General features: G+C 35.5%; 1 long non-coding RNA gene across 1 annotated transcript; it reads right to left on the bottom strand.

Moving 5' to 3' along the window:
- Positions 1-7,371: 7,371 nt before the first annotated feature.
- Positions 7,372-12,068, bottom strand: LOC142178545 (uncharacterized). The gene is made up of 2 exons (XR_012706745.1): positions 11,452-12,068; positions 7,372-8,084 (listed from the first exon to the last, which is right to left on the bottom strand). It is a non-coding gene; the product is annotated as an uncharacterized LOC142178545 (long non-coding RNA).
- Between the last annotated feature and the right edge of the window lie 4,318 nt (positions 12,069-16,386).

Below are 16,386 nucleotides of genomic sequence, written 5' to 3' on the forward strand. Positions count from 1 at the left end.
TTATTCTTTCTTTTTTGCTTTATTAAGCCGATGGTTTTCTGGAAACAAACTTTTTATTTTCACAAAGTAGGAATAAGGATTGTGTACATACTACCTGTTGAAATTGTCAAAAGTCCCACATCGGTGGATGGCAATTTTGAATGGGAATTTCACCCTATAAAAGGAGGCCTAATGTTTAGGATTTAAACACACCTCTCATTTGCCTTTTTTATCTTCTTAAGGCATTTGTATCTTCTATCTTTAGTATTATTTCACTTGTAATTTTGGAGTGGAATAAAATATTGATTGTGTCCGAGAAAGTAGGCAAAATTTGCCGAACCTCGTAAATTTTGGTATTCTTTTATTGTTGTCTTATTCTCTTGTTTATTATTTAGTGGTTGTCATAATTTTTGGTATAGTAGTTGTGACTCATTCACACTATATATACATTTGGCTTCCGCAACAATTGGTATCAGAGCCAAGGTACTGTCTAAGTATGCTCTGTGGTTGCAGCATAGTCTGATCTTCCACATCAGAAAAGATCTATCTTGGTAACTGAGTCAAGGTTCTGTCTGAGTATGCTCTGTGGTTGCAGCTTAGTCTGATCTTCCACACCAGAAAGGAAATAATCTTGATTTGTGTCGTCAACTACTAAATAATACGTCATCGTTGGCATCTTCGCTTATGATAAGAATTGTGTCAAATGCGAAATTTGCGGTAGAAATTTTTGACGGGTCAGGATATTTTGGGATGTGGCAAGGCGAGGTTCTAGATGTTCTTTTTCAACAAGGGCTAGATCTTGCCATTGAAGAAAAGAAGCCAGATGTTATTGGAGAAGAAGATTGGAAAATTATCAATCGTGTTGCTTGTGGTACCATTCAATCCTACCTTGCTAGAGAGCAGAAATATCCATACACAAAGGAAACTTTTGCAAGTAAATTATGGAAAGCACTGGAGGATAAATTTTTGAAGAAAAACAGTCAAAATAAATTGTACATGAAGAAGAGACTGTTTCGCTTCACCTATGTTCCTGGTACCACAATGAATGAACATATCACCAGTTTCAATAAGTTGGTCACAGATTTGCAAAATATGGATGCAACTTTTGATGATGGTGACTTGGCCTTGATGTTGTTAGGGTCACTTCCTAATGAGTACGAGCACCTTGAAACTACTCTACTCCATGGAAATGACGAAATTTCTCTCAGAGAAGTTTGTTCGGCTTTGTACAGCTATGAACAAAGAAAGGGAGAAAAACACAAGGGCGGAGAAGAAGAAGCACTAATTGTGAGGGGTCGTCCTCAAAATCAAACGAGGACTAAGAAGGGAAGATCCAAGTCGAGATCTAGACCCAGCAAAGATGAATGTGCCTTTTGTCGAGAAAAGGGGCACTGGAAGAAAGACTGTCCGAAGTTGAAGAATAAGGCCAGACATAACAATGGAAAGGCCATTATGGATTCAAATGTAGCTGATTGTGATGATTCAGACTTCTCATTAGTTACAACAGAGTTATCAACATCATCAGACATATGGTTGATGGACTCGGCTTGTAGCTATCATATGTGTCCCAACAAGGACTGGTTCGTGAATTTTCAAGAAGGAGAATATGGAGTCATCCACACAGCGGATAACATCCCTCTTACCTCATATGGCATTGGTTCAATAAGATTAAAGAGCCATGATGGAATGATCAGAACATTAACAGATGTTCGATATGTACCGGGTTTGAAGAAGAATCTCATCTCTGTGGGAGCCCTAGAATCAAAAGGGTTCAAAATCATTGCAGAAAATGGAGTGATGAGAATATGCTCCGGTGCACTAGTGGTAATGAAGGCCAATCGGAAGAACAATAACATGTACCGCTATCGTGGTAGTACAGTTATTGGGACAGCGACAGTGACATCCAGTGATGACAAAGAGGCAGAAGCAACCAGGCTATGGCACATGCGCTTGGGACATGCTGGAGGGAAATCCTTGAAAGCTCTATCTAATCAAGGATTGTTAAAAGGCGTAAAGACTTGGAACTTGAAGTTTTGCGAGCATTGTGTCAAAGGGAAACAGACAAGGGTTAAATTTGGTACAGCGATCCATAATACTAAAGGCATTTTGGATTATGTACACTCTGATGTTTGGGGTGCTTCCAAAACACCTTCATTGGGTGGGAAGCACTATTTTGTAACCTTTGTTGATGATTTTTCCCGAAGAGTGTGGGTGTATACAATGAAGAGGAAAGATGAAGTGTTGGGAATTTTTCTCAAATGGAAAACGATGGTGGAGAATCAAACAGGCAGGAGGATCAAGTGTATTCGCACAGACAATGGAGGTGAATACAAAAATGATCATTTCAATAAGGTCTGTAAAAATGATGGCATCGTCCGACACTTCACTGTCAGACATACACCACAACAGAATGGAGTGGCAGAACATATGAACCGGACTTTATTGGAGAAGGTACGGTGTATGTTGTCCAATGCTAGCTTGGGCAAAGAATTTTGGGCTGAGGCAATTACATATGCATGCCACCTCATTAATCGTCTACCATCTGCTGCTATTGATGGCAAGACACCATTTGAAAAATGGTATGGAAAACCTGCTGTAGATTATGACTCTTTGCACGTGTTTGGCTCAATTGCATACTATCATGTGAAAGAGTCAAAATTGGATCCGAGAGCAAAGAAGGCTATATTTATGGGGATTACTTCTGGAGTCAAAGGATACCGCTTATGGTGTCCAGAGACAAGGAATATTATATTCAGCAGAGATGTTACCTTTGATGAATCTGCCATAACAGATAAGGTGACAGTTGAAGATGTCAAACAAACTGGTGGTGCATCAAAGCAGGTGGAGTTTGAGGGAAAATTTATTTTTCCTACACAAGAAGCAGAGGAGGAAACTCATGAAGATTACCCTCTGGAAGAAGAGCCAGTAGAAAGGGAGATTCCAACTCAGGAACCTCGACAACAACTTGAATCAATAGCAACCAGCAGGCCAAAAAGGACAATAACGAAACTTGTTCGTCTCATAGAGACGGTTGCTTGTGCAACCTCAATTGTAGCTGATGGTGTTCCTACCACTTATAAAGACGCAATCCAAAGTTCAGAAGAAGATAAGTGGAGGATTGCCATGAATGAAGAAATGCAGTCCCTTCATCAGAATCATACATGGAAATTGGCCAATCTCCCGAAGGGAAAGAAAGCAATTGGGTGCAAATGGGTATTTGCAAAGAAAGAAGGATTTCCTAACCAAGAAGATGTTCGCTACAAAGCAAGATTGGTGGCCAAAGGATATGCTCAAAAGGAGGAAATTGATTACAATGAAGTATTTTCTCCAGTTGTAAAACATTCCTCCATTAGAATTATGTTGGCTTTGGTAGCACAGTTGGATTTGAAACTAGTTCAGATGGATGTAAAAACTGCATTTTTACATGGAAACTTGGAGGAGGAAATCTACATGACTCAGCCAGAAGGATTCAAAGTTGCTGGAAAAGAAAATATGGTATGCAAACTTGAAAAATTATTGTACGGATTGAAACAATCTTCTAGACAATGGTACAAGCGATTTGACAAGTTTATGTTGCGGCAAGGGTACAAGAGAAGCAAATACGATCATTGTGTGTATTTGCGCAAACTTAATGATGGTTCCTTTGTATATCTTCTCCTATATGTTGATGATATGTTGATAACTTCCAAGAATTCGGAAGAAATTGATAAGTTGAAGATTCAACTGAAGGAGGAGTTCGAGATGAAGGATCTGGGTGAGGCAAAGAAAATTCTTGGCATGGAGATAATAAGAGATAGACGTTCAAAGAAACTCTGTTTATCTCAGAAAGAATATTTGAAGAGAGTACTACAACGTTTTGGCATAGATAAGAAGACTAAGCCAATTAGTACGCCACTTGCTCCCCATTTTAAGCTAAGTACTACTATGTCGCCAAAGGATGAAACTGAACAGGAGTATATGTCAAGGGTACCATACGCAAATGCTGTTGGTAGCTTGATGTATGCAATGGTTTGTACGAGACCTGACATTTCACAAGCCGTTGGAGTTATTAGCAGATATATGCATAATCCAGGAAAGGAGCATTGGCAAGCTGTGAATTAGATTCTACGGTATATCCATAGTACTGTAGATGTTGGGTTAGTTTTTGAGCAGGAAGGCAATCGGTCTGTAGTTGGATATTGTGGCTCAGATTTTGCGGGTGATCTGGACAAACGAAGGTCAACTACTGGTTATGTGTTTACTTTTTCAAAGGCACCAGTTAGTTGGAAGTCTACTTTGCAGTCAACAGTTGCTTTGTCTATAATAGATGCAGAGTACATGGCTATTACAGAGGCTGTGAAGGAGGCAATTTGGCTTCAGGGGTTGCTAAAGGAGCTTGGTATTGAACAAAAAATTATTATAATTTTTTGTGATAGTCAAAGTGCTATTCAATTAGCGAAGAACCAAGTTTATCATGCAAGGACGAAGCACATTGATGTTCGGTATCATTTCGTACGAGAAATCATAGAAGAAGGTGGAGTCACGGTGAAGAAAATTCATACTACGGAGAACCCTGCTGATATGCTGAAAAAATTGGTGACTGCGGTCAAGTTTCAACATTGTTTGGATTTGATCAACATTGTTGAACACTAAAGATTGAAGATGAAGACACAATCAAAATTTGTTATTGAGAGAAAATTGAAGATGTGAAATTTTGCCAAGGTGGAGATTTGTTGAAATTGTCAAAAGTCCCACATCGGTGGATGGCAATTTTGAATGGGAATTTCACCCTATAAAAGGAGGCCTAATGTTTAGGATTTAAACACACCTCTCATTTGCCTTTTTATCTTCTTAAGGCATTTGTATCTTCTATCTTTAGTAATATTTCACTTGTAATTTTGGAGTGGAATAAAATATTGATTGTGTCCGAGAAAGTAGGCAAAATTTGCCGAACCTCGTAAATTCTGGTGTTCTTTTATTGTTGTCTTATTGTCTTGTTTATTATTTAGTGGTTGTCATAATTTTTGGTATAGTAGTTGTGACTCATTCACACTATATATATATTTGGCTTCCGCAACACTACCCTCCCCATACCGCACTTGTGGTATATATGGGGTATTATGTTATATTTATTCTTTCTTCTTACTCCCCCCTTCCAAAATAAAAAAAAATAAAAATAAAATGTTATTGCCCTTTTCTCCCAACGACTTCTGAAATGTTATTATAATTTACCATTATACGAAATATCCCCCCCCCCCCTAATCAAATAAGTGACTCACCTTTTAAGTTACGAATTGGAAGGACTAATGTATAATATATGTGAAGATATGTAGCAGACTAAGGGGTTGTTTGGTTTGAATACGGCTTATACCGAGAATAGTTATGTTGCGATTAGTTATTCTGATATTATTTTTTATTCATTGTTTGGTGTGTTATATAAAAAATAACAATTGCATAATTTCTAAGAAGAAGGTATAAGTTATCCCGGCACTAATTACCCCCTCTCTACAAGGTATAAATTAACTGGGCCGTTTCCTTGCATAAATACAGTCTATTGCCTTCTTATGTTCCCACTGGTCAGCTGGTTGCAGAGCCCTGATATGAAAATTATCATTCGATAAATAACTTCCTGCTAAAACTTCAACAATACTTGCATTTGTGAATTTTTATTTATTTTTATATTAAAAAGTGTCACACCACTTTTTACCGCCCGCAAAATAATATGTGTACTGTTACGGGTTAAAAGAGTTTTTCCAATTAAAATGACAATTTTGAGTATGAATTATTTTATTTACAGAGTTGCTACTTGAAATTTATTTTCTAGGTGTTCCAAATCACTTTTTATTTGAATCTCTAGTCAAAAGAAGGTTTGATTTTATTATTGGTTCACGAAAACAATACACCGGGGAGAAGGTGTGAGATACTCCCTGAATCCCGAGGTTCTAGCACGGTCATTTTTATTGACTAAAACTTGGCTTGAATTATTTGGATAAATCGTGTGTTATCTACCTTGAAACTATTATTGTCTATTGTCGCTTAATAATTAACTAAATTGTATTAATTTTGTTGATCTAGGAGTGTGTAAGCACACAAGGTCTTTTTTTTTTAATCATGTGCATTTAGCCAAGGAACGGATATGAACACTGGTCAAACACAATTTATTATTAAAGAGTCAGAGAGCAGGAATGCACACATGAATGTCTTATTAATTAAATGTTGACCAAATCGTGTATGAACACATAGTCTACATTTGAAACGTGCCTAAACGCCTATCGCTTAAATTATTCGAAGTGGTTACGTTATTAAATTATTTTAATTAAAGAAGGAAAACTATTTTATTGGAAATTAATTATGTGGGTAGCCATGATATTATAATTTGGGCCATCCAATATCAATTTAAAGAAGGGAAACTTACACAAATGTCCCAAATAAGTTTCAACTTACCAACCTCTAACCATTAGTCATAGACTTACCAAAACTAGTCAAACACATATAAAAATTGAAAAACCAAATAAATAAGGTTCTTTCTCTCAAAGAACTACATTCAAAAATCACCTTCTATATTTTTAAGCGTGATTAGCAACATTAGGTGCAAGACGGAAGAAGAAAAATTTCATGGATGAGGTAGCAAATTAGGTGATAAAATACAAAAACAAAATATAATATTCCAAAAATCTAAGCAAAAAAAGAACTTTTTCAATGTGTATAGTTGAAATTCAATGAAAACATATAGATAAATCAATATACAAAATTTAGAGGAATATTGGAGGTGATTTGGACTGGTTATGTATCAAAATTCATAATTAAATCGAGTTCAAAAAAATCTTCTGCGATACATGTATCAAACATGTAGCACGAATGTATCTCACACACATGTATACATGGATATACAAGTGATACACAATTGATACAAATATGATACACATGGTCCGGTATTCCCTTGTTCCCTGTATTGGTTATGTTCTTTATATCTCGTCTAGCAGAAACACATTTTATTCAACGAGACCGAAAACACAGCAATGATTTGTTTTATGGACAGTTATATTATTTCCAGTCCAAATGAGGTAGTGCCTAATGTCACCGGGAGCGAGTTGGTAGGGGGGCCTGAGATCTTGAGAATGGATCATCAATGGACTCCTGACGTATACGAAGGAGTGCGGTTCGTTCGAGAAATTCCTATCTATCTCTGAGATGTTTGGATTTTTCAAAACTCCATAGACATGTCTAAATAATATTAAGCAAGCGGCCCTTTCGCGACTCAAACAGCCGGTACGCTTTCCGGCTCAAAGGGGCGGGGGCTTTCTATTTGCTTGCAATGCCGGCTGTTCGCCTTTAGTTAGAAGTAGAAGTAGAGGGCGCCGTTTGCCCCACACTTCAGAAAAAGTAAAAAAGTATGGATGAAGTAAAAAAAAGTACATAAGGACTTCATGCCCTTCTTGAATTGCAATCATTGAGTTCAGATTCAGAGCTGACTGAATGGCTTCATCTTAATGAATAGAAGAATTCCCTCTTAGGGTTGGTTAAAGATATGATGCAAAACGGCTCTTGTTCTATCCTTGATCAGAGATTTCTCTATGAAAAATATGAATCGGAGTTTGAAGAAGGGGAGGGAGAAGGAGCCCTTGACCCGCAGGAGGATTTATTCAATCACATAGTTTGGGCTCCTAGAATATGGCGCCCTTGGGGCTTTCTATTTGATTGTATCGAAAGGCCCAATGAATTGGGATTTCCCTATTGGTCCAGTCTCCCTTCCTCTTTCAATCGAAACACTCGACGCAGATAGCTCCGGTGGCCCCCGCTTCTGCCTCTATCAGGCGGCGACAGCCCCCCCCTCCACACCCACAGCATAGAGGAGCTGCTCCAACATCCGCACTACAACCAAGATTTGCCCCCCTCTTCAGTCAATGCTTTGGCCTTCGTCTCTTTTGCCCTTTTAATTAGTTTTTTGCATGTGTAGGGGCACTTTTTTAACCTAATCGATAGTTGTTAGGATGAATCACACGTGGGAGAGCCTGTGGTTCTCATTGATTGAGTCGATCCCGAGACAAAGCAAAGGGAGTTCCGTGGGTTCAGTTTGACTTTTCTTCAAGCTTATGATTTTCTTCATCCCGATCTCTCTTTCCTGCCTGTCCAAAGAAAACAGAACCTCTTCTAGTTCAAGGTCGAAATCCTCAAACCAATCAAAATCTGATTTCTAGTTCACTATTCTTATGATAAGAAATGTGATACACATCATTTTTTTCATTTTCAGTTTTTATTTCGAATTTTCAATTCAAACCACCTCAAAACATCACCAAATCATCCCAAAATTGAGATTCAATCTCCTTAAGATGTACCCAATCTATTCTAATAACACTCACTCAAAAGAAAGCAAAAATTTGACTTTTTTTGCTACAAATAGCTAATTGACTAATATTAGTAATATTTGGCTAATATTAGTAATATTTTATGAATTAACTAATTTTTGTAATAAGCTACTTATAAATGGACATAGTTGGTAGTTTCCCTTTAAATGGGTTGCCTTGTTATTATTAATAAAAATGGGCCAACTTATTGACTTAATACATTGGGCTTTGGGAAAAATTGATTCATTAGCCCAAACATTTGAAGAGCCTTATGTTGAACTACTGATTAATTAATCAAAACAAATTTTTTTGAGCCTAACTCCAAACACTATAGTTTAATTAAAATATAGAGCTTTTATCATTGTTGGCCGCTCGGGCCAAACTTTTAATAGCCACTAGCCAAAAATTAATTAATTACAATAGCCAGCTGATGAAACAAAAAGCCTCATCAGCCACATCCCAAACCCGACGCCAGATATATCAAATGCTTTTTTTTCTTCTAAGAATCTCATTTTTAGAAATGAAAAATATATCTTTAATCCCCAAACAACGTGAAATACAGATCTATTTTAATTTTCTAACCAAATCAAAAAAGCTTTCAATTATAAAAAATATAGTGTACAATAAAACCCAAAAAAAATATATCCTTGTTATTGTTGACTCTTAATTGGCTAGATGAAAGCAGTCGGTCATCATCAAAGTAATATATCCTTATTGTTATGGTTTTCGTTTCATGGGTTTATTTAATTATTTAATACACAATAATATGTTCTTCACTCTTTAAATCAAATACCCCTTTACATACAAAGAAAGTAAATGTTCATTCAAATAAATACTATATAATAGATATAAATTGTCAATAACTATCATCATTGTAATTTTTAACACAATATTAAATTCTAGAAAATCTTTCATATATACATTTTACTACATCACTACGTAGTAAAATGCATGATACACTTTATATATTCAAAATTTATACATTATAGAACAGACTATACACTTTGGATACACAAAAGCGCTCGGGATACATTAATGATATATTATGGATACATTGCAAGATGCACGATACACTCTATATACAAATTTTATGCAATGTATATACAAAATAGACTGTCACTATACAAAAATATACTAAATAGACTGCCACTGTACAATTTATATACACTAAACTGTCATTATACAAAATATATACAAAATAGACTGTCACTATACTAAATATATACTAAATATATACTAAATAGACTGTCATTATACAAAATAGATTGTCACTATACAAAAATATACAAAATAGACATTTCAGGCTATTAGATGTAATATGTTTGGGCCGAAGGGCCATTTCGTGTAAGTGGGAAAAAACATGAGCTATTAAAATTTTGAGGTACTACAGAGGGTAGTTTTCCCAAAAGAAATCACATTAGCTTAGTAGAAAAATACGACAAAGAAGAACATAAAGAATAAACATGAAAGTAAACAAAAGCTAAGAAAGAAAATCAAGGCCAGTAACGTTCAAAGCATGGAATTTCAACCATTTAACCAAACCTCATTAATTCATTCTTTCTTAACAAATTAACTCCTTTACTGCTCCCATGGTCATTAGCCTGAATTTGTGGATCCACAACGAGAAACTTATTTTTAACTATGATTTCAACCAAACAAATATTTCTTAACGAGCTTTAAATGTCTTCTAGCTTTAAACAAGAATCAAAATAGAGTATTTGATCTCACTTTGAAGCTTACCATGTGTGACTCAGATTCAACAGAGTAGCGAAAACTAATCAAACATTTTTACTCTATCTAGAACAAGACCAAAAGATTAAAACCGGCAAACAAATTAGAGCCACTAAGAACATGTTAGGCGGACTCATTTTTTTTTTTGTCAAAATTAGTTATCAAGAATGTTACTCTAACATTGGTATTTCACTAATACATGAGTCTATTTACTTAAGGAGCTTTTATGAGACTTACGAGAACTCCAAACAGGCACTCCGTATTAACTAAAAAAGAAAGAAGGAAAAGCGGCATTCTGTTTACTTTAAGCTATTAGATGCCAAAATATTTTCAAGTCAATTTACATGGCTTTCTCAACCTTTAAATTAAAGATACTAACGTTGAAAGAAAACAAAGAACAGTAGAAGAACTTTAGCAAAGCTTTCAATATTTTTAAATAGAAATTTCAGCAACTACCAGAGAAGTGAAAACTTTTCAGCATTCATTCATATTAATTAAGCTCAAATTGTAGGTTGAGACTAATACCTAAGTACAGAGCTTTAATGTCAACAAAGTGAGCTCGACAACAGCAGAAATGAGGCTCAGCTACAACCTTTGAACAGCAGCCAAAAAACTCAGAGTAGTCCCAACAATTGAACTTAAAGTTCCCAGAAAACTTAAGTGCTAAGAAACTAGAAGAAAACCAAGAAGCATTTTTGTCATCTTTCTGAAAAAGGTAATATCCTTTTTTTGTGTGTGTAAAGATGTGTAGAGTGTATCCTTTTTAGTGAGGAAAGACCTCCTCTTTATATAGGAGAGGAAGGACTCTTGGGACAGATTTTGTTTATCAAAAAATCTGTCCAAAATGATAACTTTTTGATTGAAAATTTGTCCAAAACCAAAAATCTACCCAAGAAACAGTGTTCTTTACCAACTGTGGATAGGTTTTTGGAGCATTATGCTCCAAATAGTGCCTGAACAGTAGAAAGCAACCAAATAGTACCCCCCTCTCATCATTCCCTTACTACACTCTCAACTTTACCAATACACCAAATATTTTCTCAAAACAATCAAACCCAAACAACTATGGACTATCAAAGTAGAAACAAGATTTAAAATGTAATCGAACTAAATATTCAAACAAACTAGATTGAATGAATTCGATTTGTGCAAACTAAACTCGAGCGACTGAAATCACAAGCTAATATGCGAAACAGAAACTAAACGAGCATCGCGAAACTATCACACACAATTAATAACAACTAACAAATAACTAACTAAATAAATGATTCAACTTCTTGTGGGTTTTTCATGAAACTAGCATAAAACACTTATCATAGACTAACTACTAATAAAAATTACAGAAGATTAAACTAAAATGCACAACCAAACGGGAAAACAGAAATTAAGAAAAATAAGGGAAAAGATTGAAGCATACCGAACAATCCGTGGCATCGGGGGAGTGAGATAAGGCGGGACAACCGACTCAAGCACACTTCCTTTGAGCTAAAACACCAAGGCAACCAATTCCGGTGCATGACCGTCGACTCGTGCATTTTTAACTCAAAGAAAACGTGCCCTAGGTCGGAATTGAGGTCTTCGGGCAGCGGTCGTGGTAATTAGGCAGCGTTTGGATGGTGGTTTGGTCAGTGGTGGTTGAAGGTGGAAGTTCTTCGAAATCGAAGAAATAGAGGCGACTAGGGTTTTGATTTATTTGGATATTCACGGAGTTTGGTTGGGATTTTGAGGACCTGATTTGGAGATATGGAGAGAAGAGGAGGAGAGGAGGAGATGGGTATAATTATGGAGGTGACTTGGGCCACCGGACAGTGGCGGAGCGGCGGCGGCAGTGGTGGCAGAGCACGGCGGGGGGAGGTTTTTTTTGCGGTTTAGCTTGTGGATTCGGGTAGATGAGGAAAAGAGGAGAAAAATGATATACAATTTGGGTGGGTTTTAGGTGGTCTGCCGCCGATGACAAATTCCGGCGGGCGCCGCCGCCGTGAGGGAGTGGCGGCGGCAGATGAAGGAGAGAGAAGAGAGAGATGGGGGAAGGCTTTAGGGTTGACAAATGGGGAAAAATCTGAATTTTTAAGCTTTATATACCTAGGAGGGGTATTGAGTGAGGACCATTAGATCAAGAGAATAAAGGCTGAGATTTATTTGATCTACTTAAATGAAACGGCGTAGTTCTGCTTAAAACTACGTCGTTTGAACCCTCTCCTAACAGCCACTTAATTGGCATTGACATTGCACTAGTACACACCTAACCATTTTAATTTTAGCCCATTTTCCTTTAATCCTATCTTATTAAACTATAATCTAATTAACCTAAATACCAACCTAATAAAACTCATTAGCTAACAATTATGAGAAATCAATTTGATTAACTTATCAAATAATTAGTCAATTAAAATAGCACACACAAAAAGAAAAGTATTTTTTTGGTCTTTTTTTTATGAGCAAAATGCAATAAAAATAAGTAAGAACCGAGAAAGAAAAAGGAATGAATAAAGTAATAAAACACTTATAGATTTAGGAGATGTTAAAATAGTGTAAAAATTAGGTATTCACAAAAAGTACTCCCTCCGTTCTGGTGGTAGTTTATGTTAATATTTTTTTAGTCCGTTAAAAAAAGAATGATCTATTTCTAAATTTGAAAATAATTTAACTTAAACTTTCAATTTTATCCTCAGTGAGAAGTTTTTATAGCCACATAATTATATCCCCAAAAATGATATGGGTTGTTTAGGACCACAAGTTTAAATGTCTTCATTTCTTTCTTAAACTCAATATCCAATCAAATAAGTTCACATAAATTGGAACATTAGGAGAAGCGATAAGTGGATTCCCTGCAGAGAGCCGGATGAGGGGAGACCCTCACATCCGGTTCGGAGGGCGGGGATATTCCGACCCTACTATCATTATGTTGTTGCAATGTTACTTGGTTCAACTCTATTTGTGATCTTTTCTCGTATGTGGGACTCTCTAACTTCTTGGGTAGATAATCGATCGATGCCAGGTGACAAATCACCAACTCAGAAGTTCTCGAAAGCCTTGATCTATGGAACTGACATATACTTGTGCCCAATGCATATATCATCAGAAGTGGCACACAAAATATTCTCATAAACTGAGACCATACAAATTGAACATTCCAGAAGATTATAGAAACCAACGCCTGGGTACGGCAATTGAGGGCTATGCCACCCAAACCAACTGAAGAAAGTCACATTCGTCCTATCGCAAGCAACTACAATGTCATGATCACATTAGTTTACAAGTTACTACTAACGGAAAACTTTATGGTCATCCTAATGACCAAATACGTGCTCGTTACATAGAGAAGTGAAGTTTCTTCTAATGACACAATACTGTCTCATTCACTGTTTTTTTAGATAAATTTGAAGGATTGCATATAAATGTTTGTAACACGCAGCTAGGGTGGGCGTTCGGTCGATTCGGTTTGAAGAAATTCGGTTAGTTTTTGGTTTTCGATTTTGTAAAAGTAGTAACCTAAACCGAACTGAAATAAGTTCGGTTCAGTTCGGTTTTTTAATTTCGGTTCGGTTTATTTCTAATCGGTTTTCGGTTTGAACATTATCATATTGGGCTCTCTCTATGTAATAATTGGACTGGCGAATTTATTGGTTTTCTTTTAAAATTTCGGTAAATTAGACTGAAACTGACCGAAAATTTATTGGTTTGCTAATAATTCGATTTTTCGGTTAACCGAACCAAATAAATTAATAACCGAAAAACTAAAATTTTAAAATTTTAAACTGAAACCGACCGAAAAAATTGAATAACCGAAATCGAAATAAAAATATTTTCGGTTCGGTCGGTTTCTTCGGTTCGGATCGAAATATGCCCATCCCTACACGCAGCGAAAGACAATAATAATCCTAGGAAGATCTTTTGCGTTTAAAATTTATTTACATATTAAACATCGAACTTAAGACGCACCTGGTAAAATGAGTCTTGTTTCAAAAAAATTCGATAGTGCGAAGACCCTATGTGTATCCACACCGAGACCAACCCTTGCTATCAACGCTTTGATTAATGAAACCGGCGAACAAATTGAACGAAAAATATTGTGTTGAATTTTTTCTCAAAAAGCTCAACTCAAAGGTAGAAGAACAAGAAATATTTTTTCTTCTAATTGTATTTTCTCACTTGACTTTGTATTCCACTCTTACTTTCACAAAGTGGTTTTTCTTCTCAAGATTTCTTACGGCAAATTTTCTTCATCACCATTTACATAACATTACCTATAAACCTTTTCTTATTCGGTTGAAGTAAAGATTTACTTGGAGTAAAAATTTATTCCAAACTAAACTTTGTAAAATTTTCCATAAAATTTCGAATCCCATTCAAATGGGGCGGTCAGATCTTTCCAACTCAAAGTTGAATCTGTTGCTTGAAAACTTTTATATTAATCAAATATTAATCCCATTCCAAATGGGATGAAATTGCGACAAGTTCTTTTGTGAGCTTTACACGTGATTTAATCCAATTCAAAATTGGAATCACCAACAAGCCTTTTATTAATATTAACTAGATGAGAATTACCCGTGCAGGGTACGGGCCCAGCATTGTAGATTTAAACAGACTATCATTCTCGAATGATGCTTTGAAAAATAGATTGTCATTCTCGAATGATGCTTTGAAGAATTCATTTGGAATCCAACTGGAATGGTCAAAGAAGCCGTAGGAATTAACCAATATTTCATTACCCAATATGAAAGGACTAATCCCAATATCCATTACCCAAATATGGAATATTCAAGGTTCATTATTCTTAAATTCTACATAGTAATTATCACTCAAATTCTGCAGAGTAGTATCCATCACAAACACCACGACAAAATTTTCATCTTAGCTAACATCATTCGGTATTTAACAAAATAAATGAATCCTCATTTAATTATTAAGTTGCAAAGTCAAAATAGTTGGTGGACATTGGTGAATCAGATGTCTAATACCTAACCTATTGACTTTAATTACTATTATTTTTCTCAAAACCTTAGGAGCTTACCTTTCATGTAGCCTGTAGGCTGAGTCACTTAGTTTCGATTACATGAACACAAGTCTAATACCTAACCTACTGACTTTAATTACTATTATTTTCCTCAAAATTTTAGGAGCTTACCTTTCATGTAGCCCGTAGGCTGAGTCACTTAGTTTCGATTGCATGAACACAAGTCCTGAATTGTCGTATAAGCTTCTTTAAAAAAATTGATCAAAAATATTGATTTGGTCGATCATAAGTTTTAGGATATCATCTGAATGTGCTCGTGGATCAACCTCAACACCACTTCCAAGTTGGCATTGATGTATTCCTTATAATTTTTCGAAACTTTGTACATGGACTGATTATTAACCAAAGCTAAAAAATAATTTCATAAGCAAGCAGAAGTGTGGAACATAAACATTTGTATCTAGCATACATTATATTAATTAATTTTATGTGTCAAGGATATCGAAAGTAAATACTTTTAGAAGCATATATGATCTTATTCCGTAAGACATAAAACTGGCATAAAATACAGACATAAAACCCCATCAGAAGAACTAAACAATACTATGGATGTGCGCTAGTATTTATAGGGAGGGAAAAAAAGGAGGGAGGGAGGAAGAAAGATAAGTTGTACCTGCACATGTGGCTACATAACATAGAAAATAAATAAGACAAAAATGATACACTAATCCACAAACAACAAAAATATAAGCTCTGAATATACAGAAAAATAATGATAAATCTAAAAGTAAAAGAAGAAAAGGCATTTACAAATATTCTAGATGTCATGCGTGTCAAGGAAAAAAGTAAATGTAAGTAACAACAAAATATGTCTAGAGGACTCAAAATACAACTTGAAAAGATTATAACTACAGTAATTGAGAAGAAGAACTATCAAAAGAGAGATGTTGTACTTATAAGGTAAGGTAGATAAGGTTTCAGAGGATAATAACTTCAATAATTGAGATGATATAAGAAAAACTATCAAGAGAGAAGTGGTATTCATAAGATGAGCTAGATAAGTATTTTACTCACGGAAGGTGATCCCACTAAGTTCAAGTTATAACAGTACACATGCCAACTTTTAATTTACTTTTAATGATTTCAAATGGATGAGAAAGAAGTATTCATACATTATTCTAAACCCAATCACTGAAATAGCAAGTGGATGTTTTTAGCCAAAAAAAAAAAAGAAGAACATGGAGACCAATTAATGAGTTGACTCTAAGTCATATGGACTTCGTATTTAGGTCGTATTCAACTGTTGAGCTCAATAGGAAATTATCTTTTCTTCAAATGTTTGAAAATTTTGAGTTGATTGTGTTCTTCTTCGCCATATGTGGTTCCTGTAATCGA

This window comes from Nicotiana tabacum, chromosome 24 (genome assembly GCF_000715075.1).
Source record: "Nicotiana tabacum cultivar K326 chromosome 24, ASM71507v2, whole genome shotgun sequence".
In the NCBI taxonomy this organism is placed as follows: Eukaryota; Viridiplantae; Streptophyta; class Magnoliopsida; order Solanales; family Solanaceae; genus Nicotiana; species Nicotiana tabacum.